The 12,779-nt window shown below is 40.5% G+C and overlaps 1 long non-coding RNA gene across 1 annotated transcript; it reads left to right on the top strand.

The window, feature by feature from the left end:
- The first annotated feature begins 1,555 nt into the window (after positions 1-1,555).
- LOC310845418 lies at positions 1,556-12,372 on the top strand. The gene is made up of 3 exons (XR_014564688.1): positions 1,556-2,003; positions 4,433-4,488; positions 12,271-12,372. It is a non-coding gene; the product is annotated as an uncharacterized lncRNA (long non-coding RNA).
- The last annotated feature ends 407 nt before the right edge of the window (positions 12,373-12,779 follow it).

Raw genomic sequence — 12,779 nt, 5'->3', positions numbered from 1 at the left:
GCACAAATATTTGGCGGTCTTCTGAGCTAGAAAGTGAAATGATGACCTATGCCTTTGGAAATAATGGGCATTTTGTTCTCTCCTTTCTTTTGTTCAGAACTGGTTTCAGAACAGAAGAGTGAGAAGAAAGATGACTGGTTCCAAAACAATGATCAGGAACCGAGCTACAAATGTTGCCTGAAGATTACCAAAATTGGCAGCAAATCAATTATCTTCCCTTCTCCCAACACCTTCTAGGGGGTACTCATCCATATAAACCCCCCCTAACTTTTAAATTTTGTATATTGTAAAGTTTTTCAATAAAGTTATTTTAATGCCTTTGTCTGGCTTTCCTTTTACTGAAGCATTTTCTTCCCTTTGCCCAAGCAAGCTAAAAGCACTTGTATATAGAAATCAAAAATAAAAGCTGAATAATTGGCCACTTGTTCAAATAAGGGCCACAGTCAAAATCTGGGGTTGGAACAATTGGGATTCTATGGGGACTTCCTTAATGCACTTCCTTTTTGAAATGTTGCCTGAATACAGAAAGGGATTGGTTCTGCCGGATCCCCTCTCTGCTTTTACGTGCAACTTCCACGAAGGAAGAGTTCACCCAAACCAAAATCCACAGTATCTTGATGATGTGACTCAGACATTGGGTTAAATCCTGGAATTCAAAGTGTTAAATGAGGATGCTATTGGAGAGTATTGGGAATGCCTTACATGATTCCAATCTGTTTATAATGCTACACATCATCACTTCATCATTCAGTATTTCCTCTTGTCCCTAATCTTAAACCAAGCTAATCCTTGCTGAGCTTCTGACAACCAGACAAGGGACCAGTTGTGCTTATGCGGTTCAGGGTTTGCTTTCCCTCTGCTTTCCACCCAAATGGTGCTGAAACCGGATTTCAGTTCCACGAGCTTATTTCTCTATTTATATCCCACCCAGGGGCGCCGACTTGGATAGAAGATTGGGGGTGGGGTGGGGGGTCAGGTAAGCCCTGCCCTGGTCGATTGCCATTAGAGCACTGGGGGGGGGGGGCAAGGGACCTGGGGGCAAGAGTTGGCTCCTAGGACCCCACCTTTTCCCGTCGGACCTTGAGGTGGCCCACCTCCTCCTCCTCTTTCCTCTCCCTGGTCTCCCCGCTTCTCCCCCCCTCCCCTCGGTCGCCTCTTCGCTCCCTCTTCACACAATGATACCGCACCCCGCAGGGGAGACCCACCCAGGAGGCGAGATAAGCGCATTAGCATGTCTGGCCTCTGAGGAAGGCTGCCCCCTCTCGCCTTCCATGCTGCTCCTTTCATTCCTCCATCCTTTTGCTCCCCTCTGGCCCCTCCAGGCTCAGCGGGGGGGGGGGTCTGGGCTGCCTTAAATCCGCCTCTGCTTGGAAGTATTTTGTTCTCTTTTATTTTTGGTTGATCATGATTTTTAATTATTATAAATCAAGACAGATCCATTTAGTCAGAAATACGTCCCTCTCAATCGCTACCATTTCATTTACTTATATACTGCTTTTAAAATGAACCTCACAAGCATCCATTAAAAATGTAATAAAACAGCAAAGGCAAAGTGCAAGTGGGAAAAGTTCAATGATTTTAGGATTGTAGCTTTTAAAAGTGTAGTTTAGTGGGAGGTTGGATCTTATTATTTTTTGTTAAATGTGAACCTCATTTTTGTTCCAAATTGTTGCTCTCTAGACCAGTTTCTATTCACCCAGACCAAATGATTCTGCCACCCTGACCAGTTAATACTTAAACTCTTCTGTATTGCTTCATCAATGTGATTACACTATTGACAGAGAACTTTGATCACCATGTTAACATCTATGATGTCATGAATAGCTCTATCTGAATTGAAATTTACATGGATTTGTTGAACATTCAGATGTCTATCTAAATAGTGTGTGAAGTAATCGTAAGAGAATGATAACTTGGGAAACTGCTCTGCTTGGCTGTCCTCCAGTTGCATTCAGGATAAGAATAAGACTACAGTGAGGGCAGGCAGATCTCTGAAGCACCAGGTGTGTATCCTTTCTCCTCAAACTACTTGCCAGCTCAAACACTGCACAGAATTTTCCCCACTGATTGATCTACATTGGATTATTCCTGCCTGATTTAGGGATGCAGGAAGAGCTCCTGATTTGTTCTATTTGTCTAGTTTTAGGAGGGTTTTAAAAACAATTAATAATAATAATAATAATAATAATAATAATAATAATAATAATTTATTATTTATACCCCGCCCATCTGGCTGGGCCTCCCCAGCCACTCTGGGCAGCTTACATAAAAACCAAAAATACAGTAAAATATCACACGTTAAAAACTTCCCTGAACAGGGCTGCCTTAAGATGTCTTCTGAATGTCAGGTAGTTGTTTATCGCTTTGACATATGCTGGAAGGGCGTTCCACAGGGTGGGCGCCACTACCGAGAAGGCCCTCTGCCTGGTTCCCTGTAACTTTGCTTCTCGCAATGAGGGAACCGCGAGAAGGCCCTCGGCGCTGGACCTCAGCGTCCGGGCAGAATGATGGGGGTGGAGACGCTCCTTCAGGTATACTGGACCAAGGCCGTTTAGGGCTTTAAAGGTCAGCACCAACACTTTGAATTGTGCTCAGAAACATACTGGGAGCCAATGTAGGTCTTTCAAGACCGGTCTTATATGGTCTCGGCGGCCGCTCCCAGTCACCAGTCTAGCTGCCGCATTCTGGATTAGTTGTAGTTTCCGAGTCACCTTCAAAGGTAGCCCCACATAGAGTGCATTGCAGTAGTCCAAGCGGGAGATAACCAGAGCATGCACCACTCTGGCGAGACAGTCCGCAGGCAGATAGGGTCTCAGCCTACGTACCAGATGGAGCTGGTAAACAGCTGCCCTGGACACAGATTTGACCTGTGCCTCCATGGACAGCTGTGAGTCCAAAATGACTCCCAGGCTGCACACCTGGTCCTTCAGGGGCACAGTTACCCCATTCAGGACCAGGGAATCCTCCACACCTGCCCGCCTCCTGTCCCCCAGAAACAGTACTTCTGTCTTGTCAGGATTCAACCTCAATCTGTTAGCCGCCATCCATCCTCCAACCGCCTCCAGACACTCACACAGGACCTTCACCGCCCTCACTGGTTCTGATTTAAAAGAGAGGTAGAGCTGGGTATCATCTGCATACTGATGAACACCCAACCCAAACCTCCTGATGATCCCTCCCAGCGGCCGCATGTAAATGTTGAAAAGCATGGGGGAGAGGACAGAACCCTGAGGCACCCCACAAGTGAGAGCCCAGGGGTCTGAACACTCATCCCCCACCACCACTTTCTGAACACGGCCCAGGAGGAAGGAGCGGAACCACTGTAGGACAGTGCCCCCAGCTCCCAGCCCCTCAAGACGGTCCAGAAGGATGTTATGGTCGATGGTATCAAACGCCGCTGAGAGATCCAGCAGAACTAGGAAACAGCTCTCACCTTTGTCCCTAGCCCGCCGGAGATCATCAACCAGTGCGACCAAGGCAGTTTCAGTCCCATGATGAGGCCTGAATCCCGACTGGAAGGGATCCAAATTAATTAATTAAAAACATTTAAAGACAAGAGAGAGAGAGAGATTGCACATACTTTTGTAAACCAAGAAAATCTTTAAGAAAGATACATTAAAAAGAAACATTTAAAGACCACTTGATTGGAATAGAATCTCTGTAAACAAAACATTAAAATTACCAATGACTGACAGTTAAAAACAAGTATTTTAAAAATTTGGAATATAATTTAAATCAGCAGTAAGCTAAAAAGATATTAAAACACATTCCATTTCTACATGCCTAGATAGGCTAGCCTAAGCAAAAACAACTTTAGCAGGTGCCGAATATAGTACTTTTTGTGGTTATTTTTATTTTCTAGTGCTTGCCAGTTTTTGTAGGTCAATGCCAATAAAGATTTGAATAAAAATAACTATTTTGAGAATCATTTCTGAAAATGGCCTCTCTTCATAGTTGTTTAAAAACAAACAAACAAACAAACCAACAACAACAAATAGCTTGTGTCTACTTCAGTTTCATACTTTCCAAATTTCTCAGTTAAAAGAGGGTTTCCTATTCAGTAAAACAATGGTTACTTTAGTGTAAGTGAATATATATGTATAAGTAAACACACACACACACACACTTTTATGGGGCCTGGATACATTCATGTCCTGTTAACATAGCATGGAAACATTACTTTCATTCATGTTGCCTTTTGTTTCATTCATGTTGCCTTATCTAGCTATGAATTCAAGAGATGGTCCTAGACAAGTTCTGTCTCTCAACCCTAGCCCCTTGGAATGATAAGGTTGGGCTTGATTGTGTCCATAAAAAAGATAATTATTTAGAGAGTCAACTTCCTTGGTCTGAGCACAAATCATCTATTCAGTTAACTGTGACAGAATTCCTCATCTGAAAATTAAGATTACAGGATTTCTTTGTATTACAGCCTTATTCCTGGCATGATGAACCATAATTGATCCTGAGATTGATCACTGCCATTGTGTGAGTATGTTTTAACATGCAGCCTGAAAAGAAGAGGAGTTCTGAAGCATGTGGACTACCCCTAATCATTGGCAGAGTTTGCTTGGAAATGTTTTCCTTTGCTGATGGCAGTAAGCCCTTGTGACTTCCAGCAACCTGCCTAGCATATCAGTTTGTATAGAATGCTAAAACCATGGCTTACTCAACTATGGTTTCTTAAACCATGGTTTAGCTGCATTATGTGTGAACCCAGCCCATAACTATGGTTTATTTATTATGGTTAAATATTCTAGCTAGTTTAGAAATCTTAGCTAATGTTAACCATAGCTTAGTGTTACATGTGAACCTAGATACCCTCCTTTGCTATAGTTAAAGTGCCATCTCCCAAAACTTGCAATGTTGTCAATGAAGTGCTGCAAAAAAATTCAAACTGCTCTCAAGATACAACTGCTCTCATTGTGCTTTTAATGATTCTACAATGCATTGAATCAAGATTTAACTGATTATCTGCCTGATGCCTCAGTTGTAACCATGGTTAATTAATTAATTAATTAATTAATTAATTAACTATGGTTAATGTTACTAAGGGGTTAATGTTACATACAACCAGGCCAATGACATGTTCTAAGATCTGATTAGTAGCTTCAGTAAGAATTTATAAACTAGTTTCTGAAGGTTTTCCTTCTGGTGGTGTTTTATAATTTCTAATGGTAAGATGCCTAAAAGAAAGATCTCTGGTTTTCTTTTAAAGGTGAGTTTGAATAGTTTCTTAAATTCATTATAGATGTTATCCCAGAATTCCCCAATGACCACATATGGTAAAATAACCCCACATCTGTTTTACATCTCCAACAAATCGGTGATCCTCCTTTATACATTTTTGCTAGTTTCAAGGGGGTATGATGCCATCTATATAGCATCTTGGGAAGTGGGTGGCACTGTGGGTTAAACCACAGAGCCTAGGACTTGCCGATCAGAAGGTCAGCGGTTCGAATCCCCATGATGGGGTGAGCTCTCGATGCTCGGTCCCTGCTGCTGCCAACCTAGCAGTTCGAAAGCACGTCAAAGATCAAGTAGATAAATCGGTACTGCACTGGTGGGAAAGTAAACAGCGTTTCCGTGCGCTACTCTGGTTCACTAGAAGCGGCTTAGTCATGCTGGCCACATGATCCGGAAGCTGTATGCCGGCTCCCTCGGCCAATAAAGCGAGATGAGCAGCGCAACCCCAGAGTTAGTCACAACTGGACCTAATGGTCAGGGGTCCCTTTACCCTTTACTTTACATAGCATCTTCATGGTGTTTTCCCTAGAGGAAGCACATTCTAACATGCAGAACATTGTGAAGACTGGGCCTGATTTCTGAGTTCACATAATGTGTATAGATATCCATTCTACTGTACATTCTGTTACCATTGCCACTGCCATTTCTAGAGTGCTGAGAGACTAGAGTGCTCCAGTTTTCTCAGGAACAACGTTTTGTTTTTCTTCACAATACTAACAAAGCCTTTTGACTCTTGGCAGTTTTTTGTTTTTCCCCTTAAAATGCCTTTGCTTTATTTTAATTCATGACATTTGACAATTTTGTGCAAAACAAACCAGACATTTTAACACACAAGGCATTTGCTATCAGTTCCTGACAGTACTGAGTAATCAGTATTTAAGCAGTCTTTATTATTATCCCTTAACAACACAGTTGTCCCAGTTTGACTCCTCCCACCAATGTGAACAAAGGCTTGCTAGACAGCTGATATCAATCTAGCCTCAATGTCTGGAAATCAGTGATAAGGCATCACATGTTTGCAGCTGAGGGGGTGGGTGGAGTCAGAAAGCGCTTGAAAGGGGATTTTTAATCCTTTCTGCTTTGTTCCCCCCACCAATCTGAATGGCTTCCCAACTTCTATTTTCTTCACATGGCAGGGATGGTCAGAAGGTAGATGAGCTCTAGGTGATTTTAAGTAGATCAGAAAGGATTTCTGACTTCCCCATGTTTATCAATAACAGCAACAAAGTAACCCCCCTCCCCTAAATTCAGAATTGTAGGTTCTATACAGTCAAAAGTAAAATAAAATGGGGCGGGGGGGAACAAATTTGCTGCATGGTGCCTGCAAGCTCCACCCTTCCTGCTGGGCAAATACTAGTTCTGAGGGGGCAACTTGGGTGAAATGGCATGGTGTTTTAAACCCATTCCTTAGCACCGCAAACAGATCTGAATCCGTAACTACCACCTGCGCTCCCCCCCCAATGTTGTGTTTGCCATTTCTAAAATTAACAAGAAATGAGTTTATTACAGATAAACTTACAAAATTAGGTCTGGCTTGGTTCCAAGTCACTTTCTGAGTAACACAGACAAACAATTTCTGCCAATCACCCATTCCAACCACCCTTCTGAGTAATACCCCTCCCCACCTTCTCACTAAATAGAAGGGTCTGGAAACTTCTGTTTCAGTGTATCTGAAGAAGTGTGCATGCACAGGAAAGCTCATACCAAGAACTGACTTAGTTGGTCTTTAAGGTGCTACTGGAAGGAATTTTTTTTGTTTTGACTATGGCAGACCAACACGGCTACCTATCTGTAACTGAAACAATTTTTAGTGTAGGAAGTAGATTTCACATACAGTAGTGCATGGAGTAAATGTATGGAGGTGTGGGCTTTAGAATTTGCATTAGGATGATAGATTTGAATGACTCCCAATACATGGATTGAGTTCCCAGGCCATTAGTTGTTTATCTCTACTCAGTATAGAAGTAAGGAGTTTTGTTTTGTTTAGTTTTTAAAAGAAGCATGGTAAGAATCAGAATGCATTGTACATCTATTGCATTCTTTTTTATTCATTTTTGCTTTTGACAATTATCATCTCACATAAATCACAGTCATTCTACACACAGGATTCTCTGAATCCCTCCACCTTTCCATGGTTTCCCAAGATCTTCTTTTCCAATGCAGCATATAATATTCTCCATATTTTCTTAAAACACAGTTTTTACCATAGTTCCCACCACATTGCAAGAACTGTTTGGAATCCTGCCAATGTTTTAATTGTTTGCAGTGTTCTTTTAAGTAACTTATAAAGTTTCCCCATTCTTTATTAAATTTATTGTCCCCTTGATCTCTGATTTTCCCAGTCATTTTTGCCATTTCGGCATAGTCCATCATCTTTATCAACCATTCTTCTTTTGTAGGTACTTTGTCCTCTTTCCATTTTGGGCAAATAGCAGTTGTTGTAGCATACATAAATTGTCTATTCTCATCCTTAGGTATTTCTGGATCTAAAATTCTTAGTAAGAAAGCTTCAGGTTTTTTCACAAAAGTAATTTTAAACATCTTTTTCAACTCATTATAAATCACTTCCCAATATCCTTTTGTCTTCTTGCATGTACATCAGGTGTGGTCAAATGTGCCTTTTTTCTCTTTACCCTTCCAACCTATATCTGTAGCTGTTCTATACATTTTTGCTAATTTGGTAGGAGTTCAGTACCAGCGATACATCACTTTCATATAATTCTCTTTCAACATACAGTATGTTGTAAATTTTAAATCTTCCCTCCATAATTTTTCCCATGATGCCAATTGTATATTATGTCTAATATCCCTTGCCCGTAAATCTACCACATCTGATTCTTGCAGTGCATTTTAAAAGAATCTCCTTTTGAAATATGTATGATCAACAATCCCATTTCTGCATTGATCGTGAAGACCTTCACTGCTGCAAGAATTTGACTATGCACTTTGGAAAGTGTGATGGTTGAATTGAAAATGAGTTCCTTGTCTTGCCAGCCACAGAATTTTAACAAGGCCAGCAAGTTGCTAACCAATCAGAGAATCAGGAAACCATCTTAAAATGCCTACAAAATAGAAAAGGTTTTGTCAAGTGTCTGAAGTTCAAAAGGCAGGAGAGCTGTCTAAACTCAGTCAGGTCTGGGCCCATAATATTGAATGCCTAGAATCTGTAAATTGCAAGCTGTTCATCTGAACCATGGGGGACCACCACCAAGGTCTTCCCTGAAAACCTCAGTCATCAAACTGTGATATAAGGGATCAGATGGGCTGCATCCTCCAGAGACTCCTGTAATAGCTCCTCCACCTCTCTCTTCACCATGTTGCCCAAGAAGGGGATATTTGCAAGCAGATGGTGGTTGTCGTAAAGCACAAAAAAGGTGCAAGAGGAGGTTGCAACGGGCACAATGACACTTTTTCCTTTCATGCCTTTGGGCCTACTCTCACTTAGATAAATTGCCCCCGCCTTCATGAACAACCCTTTACATGAAGGTTTCTATCCCTTTTTCCTTAAAAATTCTAGCCCCAGAGTATGCTACGAAGGACCTTTGTGAAGGGGTAACTAGTAAGTTGGAGTCTCAGACAGGTTTTCTTTAAATAAACAATAAAGATTTATTTAAGGCAAGATAGTATATAACACAAATGGATTCAACTTAGGTTAGTTCAGAAATAAAGTGCGATTTCACTTTAAATTTGTCCTCAGTTGTTTTTGCATTATTGGTTTGGTTCCTTGATACTTTCTTTCAGTTATCCACCCCCTTTAACAATCCTGCTCCTTAGGTACTTTAAGTAATTGACCACAGGGCTCTCCACACTCCCTCCCTTCACTGGGACTGGGAGTTTCTTCTTTTCCTTAGAAGAATCTCTCCCCTCCAGACTAGATTTGAGTCCCAAGTAGGCTGTTCCTTTCCAGCTCCTACTTCTCCTGGCTCAACCTCTGCCTCCCAGTCTATTCCTCCTATACGACACCACACTCTTTTCTTCACAATACGCTTAGAATGGAAGTTGTTTTTTCCAGAGCCAACTCTTTCTCCCATTCACTCTTTATACCTCAGCCTGTCTCCCTACCTATCTCCCACCCTCTCCAACCACAATTCCAACCCACTTCAACCAACCCTCTCAAACTAACTGTCTCTCCAAAACCTCTCCTTTTAAACTCTCCCTCCTGGAACCACGGCCAATCAGAGGCTGCCATTCATTAACAATTTGCAGGCAGGAAAAAAAAAAAAGAAACACTTGTTGATCCAACCTGTCCAGCAAAACGAACTTTTTCATCACAGAGGTTTCTTCAGGGATTTATGTACTACTGCTTGACCAAAGGGAGCAGGCCCCTGGATACACTTGTCAGCTTTAGCAGCCTGGATGGACAGAGATCAAGAGAACAAGAAGCTGCTTGCAACATTGCAAGGGTCCTGTTCACATCGGCAGACCACAGAAACAGACATTTATCCCACAAAATGTGTGAAGGTGTTGCACTTCCCAGAATAGTTTCCTTTTACTTCTCTTGCAGCTCAGTTGTATTTACAAGTGTTCAATTAGCAGAAATGTCACCAGTGAATTGCTTCCCATCACTGCATCTTCATGGCAGCAAGACAGGGAACTAAAGGCATGAAGCAGTACCAGAAAAATTAGCAAACAAAATTAGAGAGATATAATATATCACAGTAGTTTACATTTGCAAAATAATTAGAGACAAACACCAGCAGACCATTGTGGGCAATGTGCTTTAAATTGCCTGCAAAGGCTTGGTGGGACAGAAAAGCTTTCTGCCCATTCATGAGTTCCATATGGATACAAGCATAAGCAAAGAGATGGAAGCTGGAAATGAGCTGATGCAAGAGCCAACAGATCCGCTACAGATTGCTGGCCGCTGGGAGAACCTTATTGCAGTGATGGGAAACACTGTAACGTAGTGGTAGAACGTGTTGTCTGCATGCAGAATGTCCCAGGTCCAGGTCCTGGTGTCTCCCAGGTAGTAGGGCTTGATCAGACTCCCACCTGAAACCCCAGAGAGCTGCTCCACAGTGTAGAAGCAGAATCATCAAATGGTGAAGTTGGCAGGGACCCTGGGGGTCATCTCTCCCAAGCCCCTACAATGCTAGAATACTATTGTTTTTCTACAAACAACAAATGGGTAGTTTAAAAAGACCTACCATCAGAAACCATTTCCTCCATTAAATGCATAGTTTGGAAACTGAAAACACACTCATTGAAGACTGTTGGGATGCAACAAGAATAATAAACCAAACAAACAACGAACTCTGTAATATTATCTCCTTGTGGTCTCAAAATATGAGCAACCCATAAAAATCATGAACAGGTGACAACCCTATCATTAAAATTTGCAGTGTAATCCTTATGATTATGATTTTTATTAACTATTAAACAATCAACATTAACTTAGATAACAGCACACAACAATACAATATTTACATCACACACTACATCTACAACTACTTTTCAAAGAAAGAGGAAAAAGGTAAAGATAAAAAATTAAAGTAATTAAAATATAATTCCGATTATTCTCATTGTACTATTTCTCATTTTGTTATTTATCACACAGTGCCTTATTGTTGTTCTCTTTTCCAAAATCTTATCAAAGAAGTTCTATTGTTTACACCTTTATATTACAAGAGTCACTCAAGATCTGCCAGGAGGTTTTTGTTATCACAATAGTTTTTTTAATATTCTTTAAATACTATTCATTCCTTATTGATATTCTGCATCGGGTATCCTCTTACTCTCCTTGTCATCCTTGCCAATTGTAAGTATTCTATCATTTTAACCTGCCATTCAGTTTTTGTGGGGGGTCTTTTCACTTTTCCAATTCTTCGCCACCAGGATCCTGGCTGTTGTTGTTGCGTGGTCTGCTATTTTTTTTAAAAAAATTAAATTGCTTGAAGAGTGGTCTGCTATTTTTTAAATTTTCTGACATTATTCCTAAAAAGAAGGCTTTTGGTCATTTTGTAAATGGGAATTTTAATATATTTTTAAATTCATTACTGTATATATGATGTCCCCAAACTCTCTTATGCTCTTGCATTCCCACCACATATGCATATACAAACCTTTACCATTTTTGCATCTCCAGCAATCTTCTGATCTATTTTAATACAACTTGGTCGGGGTAAGGTGTCATCTGTATATCATTTTCATGATGTTTTCTCTAAGATGATAGCATGCTGTAAACTTCATGTCCACCTTCCATAATTTCTCCCACTGGTTCATGTGAATATTAGATCCATGTTCTTGGGCCCAACACACCATCACCTCTTACTTTTACCTTTTCTTTTACCTCCAACTCAAGATATAGATTGTACATTTTTGAAATATATTTCCCTTTGGATTGGATTAGTTCTTTTTCCAAATCTCATGTCTTATTTTCAAATCCTTTTTTTAATCTATACTTAATCTTTCATTTAATTGAAAATATTGTAACTAATCCATCAGGTACAACCTAATTTCTTCAAACTTCTTCAGCGTCAATTTGTTATTGTTTTCTTCTAATATTCTATACATTGGCCAGTCTCCTTTCATATTTTTCTTTTTTACTGCCATGACTTCTGTCAGTGAGGTCTTAGGTTCTAGTATTTCTTTATATATTCTCCCATATTTTATAAGGGGATTTTCTCACTATATGGTTTTTAAAAACCCTGTGTACCGTCACCTTCTTATAGACTAAATACGTGTGCCACAGAAATAAAATTCACTGAATTAAATGGGACTTACTCCATAGTGTGTTTAGGATTGTAATCTTAATTTTAGAAATGAAATAAAAAATAAGGTTTCCTTGCAGTTGTGGCTGTGAATGCCTATTTTATTCAGTTGTATTTTATCCTTTTCAGATACTCTCCAAACAGCTCTGAGACTTTGGTAATCATCCAGTTTTGGTTAACCTGTTCACAGGAGAGGATTGATCACATCAGGTCAATTACCTATTTAGTTCAATCTGTTATAAAACAAAAGTGACTACAGAACTGAAAGCCTCTCTTCTATCTGAGATGCATTGGTGACACTTTCCTGTCACAGGCCTTGGGTGACAGCCCATTAACCTAAAAACACCTCTTCATGAGTAACAGGCCATATAACAGGATTGTGAACACAAGGGACCAGATGCTGTGGCAGAGCCAGATACCAACTCTATTCCCATATCTAGTTTAACATAATTATTACAGGAACTAAGAATGTCAATAGAACCTGAGGGGCTAATTCACCTGCTCATCTTCCAACGTAATATATGCCATCAGTTGCCCTCTAGCTGATCTATGCAATGGCCTTCTAGCTAGTCTGCAAAAGAATGAATGAGCACAAATCTGAAATGGCAGTATAGAAAAGCCAATGAGGGAACATTTCAGCTTCTCAGGATGCTCTGTCACTGACCTTAAGGTGTTCATTATTGAATGAAGTGACCTCAAACCATGAGACCATTGTATTACAATGCACCAGTGCTATTATTTGCAGATGGAATCAATACAATAGGTGCTGGGTTTATGTTTTTTAAAACCACACTGGTTGTGCCAAAAACTGACTTACCAGTG

The sequence above is a fragment of the Podarcis gaigeae genome, assembly GCF_964106915.1.
Source record: "Podarcis gaigeae genome assembly, chromosome: 5".
In the NCBI taxonomy this organism is placed as follows: domain Eukaryota; kingdom Metazoa; phylum Chordata; class Lepidosauria; order Squamata; family Lacertidae; genus Podarcis; species Podarcis gaigeae.
The sequence above is the reverse complement of the archived record's forward strand: the minus strand, read 5'-3'. Positions and strand labels throughout refer to the sequence as shown.